The sequence below is a fragment of the Meriones unguiculatus genome, chromosome 9 (assembly GCF_030254825.1).
Source record: "Meriones unguiculatus strain TT.TT164.6M chromosome 9, Bangor_MerUng_6.1, whole genome shotgun sequence".
NCBI classification, from domain to species: domain Eukaryota; kingdom Metazoa; phylum Chordata; class Mammalia; order Rodentia; family Muridae; genus Meriones; species Meriones unguiculatus.
Genome location: NC_083357.1, coordinates 51485859 through 51498262, shown reverse-complemented (window position 1 = coordinate 51498262; position 12404 = coordinate 51485859). Strand labels below are relative to the sequence as shown.

General features: G+C 42.3%; 1 pseudogene; it reads right to left on the bottom strand.

The window, feature by feature from the left end:
- Nucleotides 1-4601: 4601 nt before the first annotated feature.
- Nucleotides 4602-4724, bottom strand: LOC132656697 (small nucleolar RNA SNORA17; annotated as a pseudogene).
- Between the last annotated feature and the right edge of the window lie 7680 nt (nt 4725-12404).

Genomic DNA, 12404 nt, shown 5'->3' with positions numbered 1-12404 from the left:
GACCGATAGCCCTACAGCGAAAGCTTTATCAGGAGAGCAATTAATACCGCAGATAGTGCACTGGGTATCCAAACAAGAGAGAGGTTCGGCTCAGACAAAGTGGGATACACCCCACATTAGGAGGCGGCAGGCTTAGTTAATATGCGACTGCGCATGCGCGAGCGGTCATGTCGCATCCTGTTCCCGGCAGCAGTTGGAGGGTTCTGTCTGTCAGCTCTTGGTAGGGTTATCTGGGGAGGGTGGAGGGATGGCACAGACAGCAAGGCGCTGTGGTTGGAGCTGTGAGGCTGTCCGTGGAAGCCGTGCTCTAATGGTCCCAGCCTTTCCTGTTAGAAGAGAAGAGACGGAGGGCTTTGTTATAAACGAGACAGGGAGCCCGTGCTTCCATCGTCGGTGGGAGTCAACACCAGTCTACCGTTGAACTGGGGTGTCACTGGGTCCCCCCTCCCCCACAGTCAGGTGCTGGTCCCTGGGTGTATGTGTCAGAAGGACGCTGTCCATGTAAGAGTTCTGGAACTGCGTTTGCTGAATTCTGGAAGGGATGAGCCACATATGTTCATGAAGAAGAATGGATGGAGGCAAAGAGAGGAATCAGAGAACAGGCTCCATCAGAGGAAGGGGTACCTGTAAAACCCACGGTTTTCATTTCAGTTGCCCTTTTAAGGATATTTTTGATAATCCAGTCATTATAGGGTAGGTTAGAATATGGGGAGGTGTTGGAGAGGAAAGATGTTGTCAAGGATGCCCTCTGGTTAGGCCCAGATAAGTGGTGACGTGTCCTCCAAGAAGGTGGATGGGCCATGGCTAGCAGGTGGGTGGCCTTGTTTTCCCGTCTGTGGACCAGAGCCCCTCTATTACACACCCAGGAAAGAGTTCTTCTCAGGCTAAGCATGTGGACCTCTGAAGAGCTGTCTCAGATATTTTATTGTCTTTCAGGCACCTGAGGCAAGTTCCTAGAGTCTTCTGGCACAGAAGCTCCTGTCATACGGCTGTTGTGTCGCACAATGACATGGACAATGACTGGCTATTTTAAGAGGCTGAGACGAGACAGCCCCGGAGAGTTTTTGCCGTGGAGCTGCTGGGCTCTCTCTGCAGCTGCTGACCTGTGTCACCCAAGTTCCAAGAACTCAGCTGGCTTTTATTCTGGGAACTTTGCAGTTTCCCAGCTGGCCAAACACCACAGTGTGTGTGTGTGTGTGTGTGTGTGTGTGTGTGTGTGTGAGTGACTATCTCACGTCCTCTACTCCTAGGAAAAGCTTATTCCCAGGATCTTAGATGAGGCCCAGTAGGCAGGAAGTCAGTCACCAGCAGAGAGAACTGGTTGGCAGGTCTTTGGAAAAGGAACTTATGGATCAAGCTGAATCTGAGTCGTCATGATTGGGTCTGCTTTTTATCTTTTTTCCCCTCTATATGAAAGAACATTTGCATGTCATGCCTAATAGTAATATTATACTTAATGGAGAACACAGTACAGCCTAACTATATCAAGGCAGCAGATGAGGGAAAAAGGTATTTTAACTTGGATGGGACCCAAAGCTTTGAGTATCTAACTAGAGGAAATGGAGTTAGTCACTTTAAGTTTGTAGGAGGTCTGTATGTTGCAGTTCTTTTAGAGCATTTAATTTAGTTGTAGCTTAGTATCAATAGCAACATAGTGATATAATTAGTTGGACCCAATTAATATTTTCCCTTAGCAGGAAAATTTTTGTTTAAAGCTTTAAATATTTGAATTTAAATTAGAAGTAACCCCTCCCCCAAGGTGGAGTTCTTTTAGAATTTTGTTTTGCTTTTTGAGACAGGGTCTCTCATTTCTCTTTGTAGCCCTGGATGTCTTGGAACTCGCTATGTAAACCAGGCTGGTCTGGAACTCACAGATTCTCCTGCTCTACCTCAGGGATGCTGGGATTAAGGGCGTGTGCCACTGTGCCCAGAACTGCTACTGGGAAAATTTAAAATAAGCTTTTTGCACACTTAAAATGTGAGTTTTAAAATTAAAAAAAAAATTAAAATATAATCACACCACTTCCCTCTCTCCCTTCTTTCTTCCAACCCTTCCTGTGGAACCCCTCCCCCTCACTCCCCTGCTCCTTCTTGAATGTGTGGCCTTAAAAATACATATCAAATAAAAAAATAAATATACATAATACATACAAACATACACACATATAAATGCATACATACATACACATGTATAAATGCCTACATACATATATACAACCATCCTAGCCTGCTTACTGTTACTCATTTATACATGATTTCAGAGCTGAGTACTTGGTATTGGATAACCAATTAGGATCTTATCCTTGGGGACAACTAATACTCTCAGCATTCCTGAGTTGCCTGTAGTTCATTGTCTCAGGCTGCTCCCTTCCACACCCCCCCAGACTTTCTCCATTCATATTAGCATACCTATTGGTGTTGTGCTTTGCTTGGTCAAGCCTTGTTTAGTCAGCCATGTTGTTGGAGTCTCATGGGTGAAGCTTTGTTGTCATTTCTACCAGACACAATCTCTTGCTGGAGTTCTGGCTCTTAGAATCTTTCTGCCCTCTCTTCCTTCATGTTCCTTGAGCCTTAAGTGAAGGAGTTGTGGTTAAAACTACAATTTTTTTAAAACATGAAGATATGGTTTAAGTAAGGTCTAGGTAAACAAATAGTTATATAAGAAGCCTAATTACTGTAAGGACATATATAATATCACCCCCATCCATAGCTTCACCAAAGCTGAGGTTAGCATTTTTATCATTTGGTTGTATAACCAGCAGAATTCCAACGACCAATTTAAACAATGGCTGGATATGAGAAGATTCAAGAAATATAAATGTGCAGTCTTTTCCCTCTAGGCTGGAAGGAGTCTTGAATGAGGTCTTTTTCCAATTAATGAAACCACCTACTTCTCCTTATTTCCTGTAAGTGTTCTGTGAAAAGGCTCTGTAAACAATTTTGAACTTATTAGTTACTATGTAAAAAAAAGTTTCTTATAACAGTATATATCTCCCTTTAATAGACACAGCTTATGTAATATTTTTTTTTCACATTCTGTACTTATTTTATAAGGAGATAAATGGATACTTTCCTGAAGGGGTAGATCATAGATTTAGGCTAAGGATGTAAAAAAACTTTAGTTAATTCGGACAATCATCATACCATTTTTTATATACCACCAGTATAAAAGACTGAAGATCACAGATACAGTGGGATTTCCATACAATAAGCCGAAGTTTTAAATAGATTTAAAATGTTTGTCCACTAAAGTTCTATGATAATTTTGTAACTTAGTAGGAATGCCCTAGGTAGGAATAACTTTTTAAACTTTGTATTGGTTCTTTGTGAATTTTACATCATGCATCTCAATCAGACTCATCTCTCCCTCCCTTGCAACCTCCCACCCCACAGAGGAAAAATAAATTTCCACTGTGGAAGATGTAGGGTGTCTCATAGTGTCCCACAGTATGCCCTTTTGTCCATACTTCTTGACTTGCAAATGTGCATTGAAATGAGTCGTTGGTCTGGTTCCAGGCCTCTGGCTTCTGCTGTCCTATTGATACTGGATCCTCACTGGGACTGTTGTTTCCCTGTGTCATGGAGGTTCTTCAGCTTTGAATCTGTAGGACTGAGCCCTTCACGTACTCTAGCAGTTATTGATGGGGTAGAGGTTGGGGTGGGCCAATTCAAAGCTCTGGATCGGGCCTGCAAGGTATCCGAGCTGGTCAGCCTGACAGCTCTCCTGTACCCACACCAGGAGGGGCTCTCCTGCCCTGTCCTGGCTGGCCTGTCCAATGCTGTTGCCAGCAAGAGGCAGAGCCAGCTCTCCTGAGGTCTTACCCTTGAGGCCATCTCACCCACAATCCTCCCCTCCAGGGCTGGCTCTACTGTGCTGTTCAGGTGAGGCACAGGGCCCACTCTCCCAAGTGCTTCGGTAGGTGAGGGGTGCACAAGCTCTCCTGCTCTCACGCCAGCTCTCTCACGATGCCCAGGTGAAGGGTGGGGCCAGTTCTGCACAGCCCTCAGATATCAACATGTCCTCAGGGTGGCATTCCAGATCAGCGATGTCTACCTGGCCTTTGGTGGTAACAGACCCCTGCTTCAGCAGGGCCATGGACTCAGGTGTGGCCCCCAGTGGCAGCACAGGCCAGGACCTCACCATGGTCCTAGGTGTCATGGTCGGCTACTCACATCAGGCTGTTCCTCGCTACCCTTGAGTCTCCAGTTCTGCCTCCCTTCATTGTGCACACATCTGTTTCTCTTTCTCTTCCATTTCTCCACCACTTCCTTGCTCCTCTTAGTGATGCTCGGGGTCTCTGCGTGTCTGGGGTCCTTTCAGCAGTGTTATGCTCCACCCATGCAATTCAAGGCCAATTACGGCACTGGGCAGGGGCCATCTTGGGCATGCTCTGCTCCCCCAAGCCTGCACCACAGAACTGGTGGTTCTCTCAAGCTTGCTCTTTCCTAGGCTTGTCCACTGGCTTGGGCTCAGTTCTGCCTGAGGGCCTGAGGCCCTAGTCAGGGTTCATCTAGTCTCTGGCTTGCTCCCCACCCCGGGAGCCCACCTGAGCCTGGGCGGTGCTGGACTGGTGGTCATCTTGGGCTTGCTTTTCTCAGGGAGTGTTAGGTCACTAAACATTCAGATGTTCCCAGGTCAGGGTGGACATGGCCTCTCACCTCTCTGCCACCCACTGACACACATGTGACACAGCAGACACACCTGCAACACCATGAGGGGCAGTGAGGAAGATTTTTTTTTTTAATAGAAAAATTTCTCCGTCTAACACAGTGTTTATACAGTAGGTGAAGACTTTACTCAATGGGAAACATACAAATAGCATTAGGAGAAATCCTTTTCATTTTTTAAAGACTCATCTTTCTTTCTTTATTATTTTTAATGAAGAGCTCTCATTTTTGTTTGACGTGCACTTTTTCTTTTACCTGCATGTATGTATGTGTACCATATGCATGCTTGTCCAAGGAAGAGAGCATCAGATCTCCTGGAACCAGAGCTACAGATGGTTATGAGTCATCGTGTGGACACTGGGAACTGAGTGTGGGTCCTCTGCAAAAGGGGCATCTCAGGTCACTAGGCTGGGTGGCAAGTGCCTTTTCCCACTAAGCCATTTTGTTTCTGGCCCATTATCTATCTATCTATCTATCTATCTAGGGTCTTTATCTAGCCTTCGCTATCCTGGAACTCACTATATAGAACAGCGTCGCAACCGCCTCGACCAGCAAGGAAGACACAACCACCAGCTCTTCCTCAAGCAGTTTATTCAGGCCTTTGCCAGCTTCTTCTCCCCCCATACCCTGGGCCCTTCCCAATTATATAGGCAACCACATCAGCCAATCACAGCCAACCACGCTCATTCATCAGACCTGCAGCAGGCAGCCAATGGGCCAGTGCCACGCTCGCCTTGACCAAACATGGACTTGTTTATCAGCAGTCAGTACATCCGGCAGGCGCCATCTTTTAGGCGCGGCAACTTAATAGCCGCGGCTTGCCACAGAACAGGCTGCCCTTGGATTTAGAAATCCACCTTCTTCTTCCTCTGAGTGCTGAGATTAAAGATGTACACCACCAATGCCTGGCTTTTTTTTTTTTTTTTAATATGCTGTATTCTTTCAGTTAAGTTATTTGCAGTGTTCAAGTACAATTAGGTTGTGTGTGGTAGAGGTGGTTCCTCCTGGCTTTATCAGCTTAACCCTCCTGTCACATGCTTAGGGCTAGGCGCAGCCCCAACACCACTCAAGGGTAAAATGTTAACTGTAGTGGCAGCTAAACCACTGCTTAGGCTCCTCATGCAATAATGTAGCAGCCAGCTAATCCCTTTAGCCTCAATAACTAAGGGCCGTATGGTGTGTATCAAGATACGTGTCTGTTGGTATAATGTGTTTTTTGGTTTTTTTTTTTTTAAATGTATACACCTTACCTTGTTCATTTAAATACTGATTTCTCCCCCACTCCACCCCCAACTCTCTGGTTTTAATCCGGATATTGCATTGTGATACTCATTCTAAGCATCCTGTCTCAACTCTTGTGTAAACAAGACAAAATAAAGCAACTAGATACAATGTTGTGCAATGGGAGGAGCCAGAGGACAGGAAAGAGGGGAGGAGCCAGAAGGCAGGAGAGGAGTGGGAGGAGAAGGGGTGAGAGGAGAGCTAGGAGAGCAGAGCTGGAGGAGAGATCTTGGAGGACATGGAGCATGAAGCAGACCTAAGATTTCACAAAAAGCAAGTATAATGTGGGAAATCTAAATGTTAGGAAACTGAGGGCTTGGAGGTTTAGGAGGGAGTAAATATTGCCCAGCATGGTGTTCTAGGTTAACTAAAAACCCAGTCTCTGTGTGGTGATTTGGTTAATACAGCTGCTGAGGATTAACAGCAGCATTACCAGAAGATAAACAAATAATAAATATTAATACCGATTACAACAAATGGCACCCAACTAATCTAAGTATCCACACCGTTTAAATCATACTTTATCGTAATTTGGTGGGGGGAATAAGCTCCCAGTGATGTAAACCAAACTCAAAATCTAAAAACTCCCAGGTGAGTTACTGTCTCTTTAAGAGAGGCTCTTAAACCAGCCCAGGAGTAAAAGATAGCCTCCTGTGGGCAGACCTGAGACTTCCGTAACAAAACTGGCTGCTGCTGCAGTTTAACTAAGGAGTAAACAAGCATGGCTCTTTCATACTGTGGCTGGCTCAACTGGCTCAGCTTCACAGCCATGGCAGGAAAGAAAGGAACTTGGAGGCAGACAAACCTCTAGACAGAGTTTGGCCTAAACTGCATGTAAAATAAAAAATTGCCATGGCAGAGGGTGTTTTAATCTCTTTTGGCTTCATTTTGGCTGTCATATTCATGGATCTGGTTGCAATATGTTTAATGGTGTTGGTTCTTCTCCACGCCTTCTCCAAGAAAGTTCAAGGAGAAAATGGGGGAAAAAGCCAAGGATTGGGGTACTAAGTTACAGACAATAGTACTCATCTAAATAATTAGGTTAATAACGGCTAAAATTCAAAGCTCTCTGGCTGCAAGGTATTTGTCAGCTCTTTCTGGTAAGGGTCCGCCAATTTATTGAAACATCAACTAAAATAACCAACTGGGCTTTGTTTGTTACAGCATAAATTGGCACAACTGACCCCAAACTTAATTTTTTCTTTTCTCTTTGCTGGATTTTCATATAAAGGCTTTGAGTTACAAATATACTGATTTGAAACTATATATAGCTGAACAAGTTGGTGAAGGCACATGCCTTTCTTCCCAACACAAAGTGAAAAGAAACAGGCAGATCTCTGAGTTCTGGATCAAGCTTATTTACATAATAAAAGCCAGGATGCCAATTCCTGCTGTATAGCCACTTACAGAGATAGTCTAAGATTCTAAATGACAAAAATTTCCTTAAGGTTACCATGTAAATTCTTTTTTTCTTAATAATAGATGTTATGTCCTTACTGTTCTAAAGGTTGGATTCATATCATTTTTAGCTTTATGTAAAGAGAGATAATGTCACACTGCTCTGAAAACTGCCTTATCCTTTTAAATGTGAGACATTTCACAGGGGAATAATGTTGGTTGTGCCTATGTAAAGAAGACACAAGAGGCTTAAAGATGGCAAAGTACATGCCAACCTAGTTTAATCCTAAAAACTCAAAACTTATATTCATATGTTTAAAAAACAAAACTGTCCATCCCATATTAAAAAGAGGGCAAGCCAAAGAATAGCCACTATCATTGTAAAGCTCAGGTACAGGATGCCTAGGGTATGCTTAAATGCTAAAGAGGGAGTTTAAATAAAGTCGGCTACAAAGGCATAACTGTCCACTCTGTATAAAAAAGGGGCAAGCCAAAAAATAGCCACTATCAATGTAAAGTCCAGGTACAAGATGCCTCGGATATACTTAAATGCTAAGGGTAAGAGAGCTTATATGCTAATACTAAGAGAGTTTATATAAATGCTAGAGGTAAGAGGGAGTTTAAATAAAATTGGGCTATAAAGGCATAACTGCCCATCCTGTATAAATAAGGGACAAGCCAAAAAATAACCACAAACAATGTAAAACCCAGATACAAGATGCCTAGTGTATGTTTATCAATGTAAAACCCAGGTACAAGATGCCTAGGGTATGCTTAAATGCTAAAGGTAAGAGGGAGTTTTAAATAAAGTTTGGCTATAAAGGCATAACTGCCCATTTTATATAAACAAGGGGATAGGACAAATAGCTACAATATATATAAAAATCTAGGGCTAAACCTCAAAACAGGTACAAGATACCTAAGGTATGCTTATATTCTAAATTAAAAAGGAGTTTATATAAAGTTTACTTAAAACATGCGTTTTCTATTGCTCAAGGCAACCAGCTTGTCTTTCTATTGGAAGGCTTCTCTAGGGAAATAGGTATCAGCTTGGCCTAATACAATAGGCATGCTAGAGCCCAAAAAGATATTTTAATCTATCCAACCTTCTTTTGATTTCAACATGATAATGATTGTATGTTCAATAATATGGTACCTTATATTGCTGATCCCTTTACATGGGAACAACTCTGAAACTGACTGAGAAATAAAAAATATGTTTTCAGCCAAAAACTTCAACAATACTTGGCCAATAAATCCTTGGCTATAATATCCTCAAAATGTATTATGCTAACCTTTTAATTTGCATAGATAAAATTGGCTTACAGTTTAGTTTCGTCCTGCACATCTCATACATTTATAATTTTAGAACTCTATAATGCTTGTGAGAAATTATGTTTGCAGAACAAAAGAACTGGACACCAGAGATGCTGGATCAAACCTGAAGGATTCATCCTTCAGCATGCTGAGACATTGACACATCTGTTCCAGCATCTTGCATGTTCCAGCATTCTGCTTGTTCCTGCCTCAACTTCTTCAACTGCTGTTTCTCATCAAAGCCTGCTCCCAAAAGAACTTTGAAGAAAGCTACTAATTTTAACTGATCCAGCATTTTAGGCTGTTCCAAAACGGACTTTTATTAAGCCTGAAATTTCTCAACATTCAAATGTTATTGGACTGCAAATGTTATTGCTTGCTTAATTAACCATTTTTATTTGAGCCCCCTAAAGGATTTCTACATGTCCACAATGTCAGCTAGAAGAAACTCATGAGAACGGTGTCCAATTTCCTTTAACGGGGGTTGGGTATGTTTTTGGTTGTTTGCTATGGTTGTTTACTATTTTATTGTCATTGGGAGATGTTTATTATTAACAGTCTTTTTCAAAGTAAAACAAAGAATATACAGGGATATTATAGAAATAGAAAAAAGGGTAGATTATTGAATCTACTCAACTTAAGGTTTTATTTGTTATTCCCAAATAAGATTAATTTTAACTCTGGTATAGGATTTTGCATATTGATGCAAAAATAAGTATTTTTAATACATTGGTATAAGCTTTACTATATTGATAGAAAGTCAAGGTTACTTCCAGTACTTTTAAACTACTATTAAAATGTGGTTAGGATATTAGGTATGCAAGTTAATTGTTAGTTATTCAACTCATAGTCGTGTTGGACACTAGTTTAATTTATCACAGGAGTATACATCATAGGTTTAACAGATAGATATGATTTTATATACAAAGCGATTACATAAAGATAGGTTAGTCTTCAAAAACTTCAGAGACCTACAGAATATGGTGTTTAAAATGTTCTTATTATTTTAAAGATTCTTTGACAATGAGACAAGTCATTTCCTGGCAGCACCTCACCTACCTGAAAGAAGATAATGAGCATCGAAGAACCTCCATATGGAGATGGCTTCCAATGTGGCAAACAAGCCACTCGGGTAAAGAAAATACCCTCGCTTCACAACAGACAAATTCTGCCTAAAATGGGCAAACTTAAATGCAGGACAAGTTGACTGCCAAACTCTGCCAAGACAGGGTAAGCAAGTCCTAAATAGTTCCTGCTTCATGTATATGTCTGTCAAAATATTCTGAGCCAGAAGGCTGAAGATGATGCTCCAACCTTATAGAGAGTTATGGGTGACTGTTCAGCAGCAAACTGTCTCTGTCAATTTTTTTATATTTTGGAAGCTGCTAACATACACTTCCTATTTACTCTCATAACTAATTTTATTCCTTCTCAAGTCTCTGATGGGGTTGAAGACCAAATAGTTACAGTACCACATTTAAGCTTAAGTTGTTTAGAACTTAAGACTTTTCATATAGGTAATACCAATAAGGATAAAAGTTAATTTAGGTATAGAACTTTAAACTTGTCAAGATAGATAGGATAATCAGACCCTTTCTCCTAAGATATCCTCTCCATGTGCTAAATACACATGGACTGGACATTGCACATGTAGATTTTACCTAACAGTTTTCATAATTATTATTGTATTGAAAGAAAAGGAGCCTTTTATTGGACTTAAAGGGGGAAATGTTGGTATAATTTTTTTTTAATGTATACACCTTACCTTGTTCATTTAAATACTGATTTCTCCCCCACCCCACCCCCAACTCTCTGTTTTCAATCCGGATATTGCATTGTGATACTCATTCTAAGCATCCTGTCTCAACTCTTGTGTAAACAAGACAAAATAAAGCAACTAGATACAATGTTGTGCAATGGGAGGAGCCAGAGGACAGGAAAGAGGGGAGGAGCCAGAAGGCAGGAGAGGAGTGGGAGGAGAAGGGGCGAGAGAGGAGAGCTGGAGGAGAGATCTTGGAGGACGTGAAGCATGAATCAGACCTAAGATTTCACAAAAAGCAAGTATAATGTGGGAAATCTAAATGTTAGGAAACTGAGGGCTTGGAGGTTTAGGAGGGAGTAAATATTGCCCAGCATGGTGTTCTAGGTTAACTAAAAACCCAGTCTCTGTGTGGTGATTTGGTTAATACAGCTGCTGAGGATTAACAGCAGCGATACCAGAAGTTAAACCAATAGTAAATATTAACACCGCTTACAACACGTGTCACTGAGGATGGGATGGGCAGGCTAATGAGAGGGATTGACATTAAATCAGCCGAGAAAGGGGAAGAAACTAGATGGAAGAAGAAAATTGAGATATTGTTAGGATCCAGAGTCCAAGGGTTATTACTAAAGCTATCAGAAGCCACAGTTAAGAAGTCAAAAGAAGAGGGGGTGGTAGAGACAGAGGGGATAGAGGCAGGAGAGACAGAAAACATACGTATGAATTGTGCATGGAATGAATGGCAGAGCTTACACATAGAGTAGCTGTAGAAATAAACACTGGACAACTGTAAAGCCCAACTAAGCAGCATATGAACTGAACGTGATCATCTGAATCTCTCTTCAGAGAGTCATGCAAGGGCTGGACAGATGGCTCAGCTGTGAAGAGCACCAGCTGCTCTTCCAGAGGACCCGGGTTTGATTACCAGCACCCACACGACAGCTTATCACTGTCTGTAACTCCTGTTCCAGGGGATCTGATCCCCTCACAGAGACATGCACGCAGGCAAGAATATCAATAAATACAAATAGATTATTTACAAAAAGATTTATGTAAGAGTGAAGATTAAAAAAAAAAGACAGTAAAATGAAATACAATAGGTAAAAAGTCTGATGACTGTCCATGTTTCTTTCCTGATGGAATGGATTGCTTTGATGCCTGTCATGTCACATGTAGCAAACTGTGCTGATGGAGGGGGGAGTAGCTTGTAATCCAGGTCAAATCTGCAAAACCTGATTTATGGGTATTCAGCTTCCTGGTAGAGTTTAAACAAACTGCCTTTTGATCAAGTTTCTGTCGCTGGATGGGGTTCAGCAGTTTTATCTCTCGGTCCTGGCTTTGTTCACTAGACCAGGAAGTGATGGGGAGTCAGGCATTCACACTTCAGCCTCCACAGTTTTCGCCTGTACTGATCCGATCCGGCATCTCCCTGCTCATGTGTCTCTGGCCTTGCTCACATCATCGTAGCTGGTCCTTCCCCAGCTAGCTCTTCTTCATGTGGTATCTGTAAGAGTTAAAGGGGGCAGAGGGAAAGGAGAGAGTGGACATCAGATTGACCTCGATGGCAAGAGCAGGCTTCCGTTGTTTGGAGAGGGATGCCTCATGACCTCTGCACAGAGTGTGAGGATACAGGAGATCGCCCAGTCTAGACACAGTATGCAAGGGTGCAGCACCCACCGCCTAGAGACCGAGAGGAGATTGTGTTATTGAGTAGGTAGGGGAAAACTTTTTGGGGAGGAAGATAAGTCAGACTGCCCAGTTTTTACAACCTTTGGCCTTAGGGGCTTGTGATGGGGTTAGATATTTTTCAGAATTCCACCAGTAGCGGGTTTTCCTGGAACCATGGGCCTATTTTAAAGGTCCTGGTTTTGGGGGGATAGAGGAGGAGGCACCATTTTGGACCTGGCTGCTTCCTGCTGATGGGGTCATCATTTTCGATTCCTGGGATGGAATGCCTGTGAGAGAAGCACCGTCTTTA